We start from the raw sequence: 6,764 nt of genomic DNA on the forward strand, positions 1-6,764 counted from the left end.
ACTACATACATTTACCTGGAAACAGCACTTCCTAGGGCCATGTGATGCATATGAACCAGGGAGAACACAAATAAATACATCTTCACTTTTGCTATTCTGTGACCTTGGAGTATTTACATTCTCAACTAAACTGTTTTTTTTTTTTTTTTTTTTTTTTTTTATTTTTGGGACAGAGAGAGACAGAGCATGAACGGGGGAGGGGCAGAGAGAGAGGGAGACACAGAATCGGAAACAGGCTCCAGGCTCCGAGCCATCAGCCCAGAGCCTGACGCGGGGCTCGAACTCACGGACCGCGAGATCGTGACCTGGCTGAAGTCGGACGCTTAACCGACTGCGCCACCCAGGCGCCCCTCAACTAAACTGTTATATTGCCCTAGGGTTTGCATTTAATACCTAGTCTCATACTGAAGACATGTCGCTGGTGAATGACTTTGAACTGGTTGAAAAAGCAATGAGCTCCAAATAACAAAAGCAATGTGTTGAAGATGTTATTATTAACTCCCCAGCCATCCTTCAGAGTGTCAAAAATCACCCTCTCAAGGAGCAGAAAGTCTAATATTGGTACAAATTCCCTGAGTCTTGACATTCAGTTTCAGAGTTTTAATCGACTACAGACTCACACACCATGTGTCCCATGAAAGACAATACTCTTCAAGATCTCATCCCCACCCTCCCCACAAACTGTCTGAAACTCCAGATTCTTAAGGAAAGGTGGGGATATTGTCACATCATTAGCACCCTATTTTCAGAGGCCCTCTCTGCACCTGGTAGTGGCAATATTTTCCTGAGTCTGTGATCAAGTCCCTCAGCTATCAAAAACATGCATCATGGAAAGTTTAGTCTTTAAAAAAATTTCCATGCGTTATAGTTCTGGCCTTCATAATCCTTTCCAGTCAAGGCATTACTCTTCCACTGACAAAACAGAGAAATGTAACAACAACAACAGCAACAAAAAAAAGCACCAACAGACATAGTTTCCTAACATAGAAGAAAGGGAAAGGAACTGGTATTAATTTAGAAAATGAAATGTTTACCAGGGGGTTCACCCACACAATATAGTAATAGACAGATATACAAAGACGTAGACAAAGGCATAGATATGGATATACATTTCCCCCTCAACATAATCCTTTGAGGTAGACTGAGTTACATCATTACTAGCTAGATGTGCAAACTGAGGTACAGAGTGATTAAACCCTAAAACCCCCTGCATTCATCCTTAGCCCTTGGCTAGGTAGTAATGTATTCTCAATTGTTATTTTTCCCATTTGATGGTCAGGACCTCTGTTACATTCACCCCAGGATCCCTCTGCCAGAGTCTGGAACATGGTAGGCAGTCAGTGAACTCTGACCCCCTGTCTACAAAGTCTATCATTCTTCATTACAACTTGTATTATTGTCATATCAGCACCAATTTTTTTTTTAAGTTTATTTATTGAGAGAGAGAGCACGTGTACACATACGGGGGAGGGGCAGAGACAGAGGGAGAGAGAATCCCAAGTAGGCTCCACGCTGTCAGTGCAGAGCACAGCATCGGGTTTGATCCCACAAACCATGAAATCGTGACCTGAGTCGAAATCAAGAGTCAGAAGCTCAGCCGAATGAGCCACCCAGGTGCCCCAGCACAAACTGTTCATTTACTTGTTGAAAATTCATTGACCACCTACTATGTGCCACACCCTTTGTTAGGCAGAGTAATAAAGGAATGAATGGAACAGAAATAGTTCCTGACCATCTACTGGGATGAATAACAACTAAGAATACATTATTACTTAGTGGAAGGCTAAGGAAGAATAGAAAAGATGATTGTGAAGGAGATGAATTCAGGAATGGGAAAAGAGGTGGGGACCCTCGCATCAGATATCAGGGTAGTGAAATCCTCTCTCTCAGAAGGTCATCATGACCTCTGTTACCCCCACATACCTCAAATGCTATGATCAAGATTCTGTTGCTTCGGAACACACACATACTTCAAATATTGAATTTCCTAGGGCCTAGGGTTGTCATATTTAGTAAATTAAAACACAGGATTCCCAGTTGAATTTGAATTTCAGATGATCCATTTTTCTAACATAAGTATGGCTCAACTGTTAACTGGAACATACTAATACTAAAATACTAAAATAGTTCTCTTTGTTTATGTGAAATTCAAAATTAAGTAGGTGTCCTGTATTTTCTCTCTCCAACTTACTAAAAAAAATATTCAACAACTTTAAAGTTAAATTGAAAAAAATGTAGATTTTATTGAAATAGAGGTAGGAGACCTAAATTCCACTGATTATTAAACACACACACACACACACACACACACACACACACACACACACACGAGTTAACTTTCAAAGAAGAAAGCAGTATCTGTGCAACCCGTTTTTCTGTCACGGTAAATGTGGCTCATGAAGACCACAGAACAGCAAGAGTCTGGTACACAACAAAGAGTCAGTGCCAACTATGGTTGTTAGATTATTTTCATTGTTGCTGGTGGTGTGCTCATTATTACATCGTGATCATGTCTATTGAACCTTGTTATTTTCCAGGCACCTTACTGGGGCTTTTCACTAACACAATCTCATTCAACATTTCCAGCACACATATGAGAAAAAATATAATTAACTCGAGATTACAGATGGGGAAACTGAGGCTGAGTGATACAGTATCTTGCCCAAGGTGAGAGAATCTGGGTTTCAACCTAATTCATCTTGATTCCAAGCCTTCAGCTTTTCCATCACAGAAAGTGAAAACATAGAGTGTTTGGGTTTTAATTTTAAACTTCACCATAAAGAAAGGAAAATGAATCCAAAATAGCTAATTCTAATTAAGCAGTGCTAAATATATCTAGTATGTTTTTGCAGCAAGGCTCTCTCTGCTCTGTGTGGTTACTTGTGACAGGTCACCCACCTGTATTCTTTGCAGACATAAATAACTCCAAGGAAGGAGTGTGTGGAAGGAGATGTGGAAAGACAAAGAACAAAAGAACTTTGGTGTAAAAATGTCACATTTGGTAGAATAAACATGGTTGACAATGAATTGCAGGCCTTAGACTCTGCGCTAGTGACCCAAAACAAAGAGAGGCTCAGACAAGGGGAATGAGGGACAGTTTTTGTCCAATACCATAGTCCTTAGGTATAATGATAGGCACCACTCTGAGGTGGAAATGGACTCAAGTCCTCTAGGACACTCTAAAGCTCTTGCCCTCCAGGATACTGTTGGTCCATCAGATAAACATTAAGGTACTGTAATGGGGGACAAAGTCTGTGAAGTCCTGAGCTGTTCATTCAGTATATGAAAGTCCCCAGACAGGGAGAAAGGGTTGCACAGAGTAGGGGACAGAGCTTCAGCAGCCTGCAAAGCTGTTCTCATGGCTCAATGTTAATAAAAATAACAACACAACATACATCCCTAGTGTATAATTTCCAAAGCTCCCTGTAGTGTAAGTATGATATTCATAATTATGCTCATTTTACAGCAGAGGTCCCAGAAGACCCGAGGGGTTGGTGATGCTACTCTCCCAGAGTTTCACAGCACATTCACAGGAGAGCTGGAAACAGAAGGCAGGTTCAGAGTGAGTGCTGGAGGTGCTGGATCTCACGCTATTAAAGGACATTCTCATGCATCAAATTGTCCATATTTTTTAACCAGCCTTCATTACTGGAATGAACCCACCCATTGGTACATGTGATGCCCCAAAGCCCATACTCCTTTGCCTACCCAAATACATCATTCCATATATTAACTCCTCTAGCATCATCAGTTGTGACTTTGATCCTCGATCATCCTCATCAGCATAAGATATATGCTGCATTGTGTACAATCGCTCACGTGTGTACACACACACAATTTCTGACCCCATCTCACTCCAATTCTGCATCATTTCTCTATCCCTTTGACATAAAAAAAGGCGGATTGCTAAATGGATGTAGGGTTAGAGAGATGGATAGACATGAGAAGGCAAATCTATAACAGGTTGATTATGAATCTGGGGGGGTTTATATGGGCACCCACTGTACACTTCTTTCAACTCTTCTGCATATTTGAGAATTTTCAAAGTACAATATTGGGGGGGGAAGTTGTCTCTATTTCCCTTCACCTCCTCTTCTGCTCCTCCTAAGGTCACTCCAATAAGGCTTTCACCACCACTGTCCACCAGTTCTTGTCAAAGTCACCAATGACATTTACATGCCTAAATGTGGTGGTTCCTCCCAATCCACTTACTTGATCTATGTACAGCACTTGACTCCTTCCTTCTTCTGATTCTCTTCCCCCAACTCGGCTTCTGGGAGATCAGTCTTCCCTAGTTTTCCTCATAGGTCACTGGCTTCCTCTTGTCAGTTTCTTCACATTTTCTTCTCACCTCCCCAACATCTGAGCAACAGTGAGCCAAAGAATTTATTCCTTAGATTTCTTTTCTGTTCACACTCGCATGCTGAGCTCGTATCTAGTCTCATGGCTTTAAATATCTTTACAGATGACTTCCAAATACATATCTTTAGCCTAGACCATGCCCCTGAACTCTGGACTCCAACTGTATATCTGTACTTGAAGGTCTAATAGACATTCCAATCATACAACATCCAAAGTCACACTCCTGGCTGTATACCAACACCCCCAATCTCACCAAAACTTGCTTACATCTTGTGAACAAGCCCAAGTTGGTCAGCTGGGGGATGAGAGGCTGTGGAGAAGAGAACCAAGGCCCTGCAGGTGACATCCCATCAACTGCAAGACATCTGAGTAAGGCCATCCTAGGTCATCAGCAAGTCACCAGGCAAGAAACCAGCTAATGACAGATATACATGTGGGCTGAGGAGATCAGGTGAGTTGGCCCAGTCAACCCACAGAATTATGAGACCAGTAAAAGGTCATTTTCTTAAGCCATTAAGATTTAAGATGTTTTCTCTTTTCCTGATGAAAAACTTCAGAATACCTTGTTCTAGAAAGTATGTGTGATTTTAAGCAGAAAGAGTCACTCTTGAAGAAAAATAATTACTTAATTCTTTAAATACATGAATTGGGAGCTGGTCCGGTCATTTGCCCTTATTTCCTTGAATATCGTTTCTTAAACTTCGTCAATTTCCTCCCTGAGGAAAGTTTTCACTTTAGGACAGCTTCTTCCAAATATCTCTGAGATTTTTACACACGGTCTCCAGTTTGAGACCCCTGAGTCAATACACACTCCCTTCTCTCTGAACTGCAGACAAGGGAGAGACAAGTCTACACAATGTGTCCTCTGTTTCTTTTTATTTAATGCCAAGTGATATCCCCTGGATTTTAAATCTAATTAGTGTGGTTTACATGGTGAACACAGCTCTATTTTGTATTGATTAACTTGTGAAATTGAATCAAACTATCTTGAATTATTAAAGCCTTAATTTTTGACTCTCAGTCGAATGCAAATATGGTTTCAAAATTTGTTATATTTCTCAAATTCCTCCATAAACTGTCTTAGGAAGCTAGTGGGGTCTACCAGTTTTGGATTTGATCTGTGAGAAAGATGCTCCAACAACTTAGCAACTACATAGGTCCCAAATCCTGACCCCGAGCAGTTACATTTGACTTCACAAAATATTACTAATGAATCAGCAGTCTGATCAGATTGCTGTAGTAAAATAAAAGATTCCACAGGACCCAGTAACCCCTAAAGATAACTACTTCTACTCTTTTTCTGTCTTCTCATTTGCTTGGCTCTATTCTAGCACACTCTGATCACATATTGGGAGCCAGGCCCATGAGATCCCCTGCCTGAGCTCCTCCCACCCAGCCTCATTTACACTGTTCTCAACTAGGGCCTCACACTTTACTTTATTACATCTGTTTAGCTCTTAATGCATGGCATCACCATTATGAGTTTGGTAGCCATCTGCCCTACTAGACTAGATAGTCCTTGAGCTCAAACACTGTCTTATTTATATCTGGATGCCTTGTGCCCAGCATGGGATTTGGGACAATGTTGGTGCCCCAAATAGGTTTATTGATTTAATGAAGTAAATAGCCTCACATTTTGTTGTCAAGTACAGATCTCCCCCAAGAAGGCTGGGAGCTGATGAAAACTATCCCAGTGTTCATTACCATCACCATCATCATCATCATCATCATCACTCATTTCATTTCAGTAGCTGTGTTCCCTAGACTTCATTTGTTTCCCCAAACTTTATTATCTAGTAAGCAGTGGGAGGCTGGGCAAAACTCCAGGCCTCCTGGCTCTGAGTCAGTCCATCTTTCCTCACAACATGATTATCATTAGTCTGATGGAAACCCAGAGAGGTCAACATAGCAAGAGTGGCAGAGAGAAGTCTGGAACAGCACATTGGAGCCACTGGCCCAACAAACAAGAGGGAAGAAAGTTACCATTCAGAAAATAATAACTGTGCCCTGTCACTGTGCTTGTCATTCTATGTTTCACCTCTTATTTAAACAAAACACACACAAAAAAACCCCACAAAAAACACATCTTCTCGGTACCAGTATATACAATGGAATACTACTTGGCAATGAGAAAGAATGGAATCTGGCCATTTGTAGCAACGTGGATGGAACTGGAGAGTATTATGTTAAGTGAAATAAGTCAGGCAGACAAAGACAGATACCATATGTTTTCACACTTACGGGGACCCTAAGAAACTTAACAGAAGACCAGGGGGGAGGGGAAAGGGGAAAAAAAGTTACAGAGAGGGAGGGAGGCAAACCATAAGAGACTCTTAAATACTGAGAACAAACTGAGGGTTGATGGGGGGTGGGGGAGAGGGGAAAGTGGGTGATGGGCATTG

Source organism: Panthera uncia (genome assembly GCF_023721935.1).
Source record: "Panthera uncia isolate 11264 chromosome E2 unlocalized genomic scaffold, Puncia_PCG_1.0 HiC_scaffold_20, whole genome shotgun sequence".
In the NCBI taxonomy this organism is placed as follows: domain Eukaryota; kingdom Metazoa; phylum Chordata; class Mammalia; order Carnivora; family Felidae; genus Panthera; species Panthera uncia.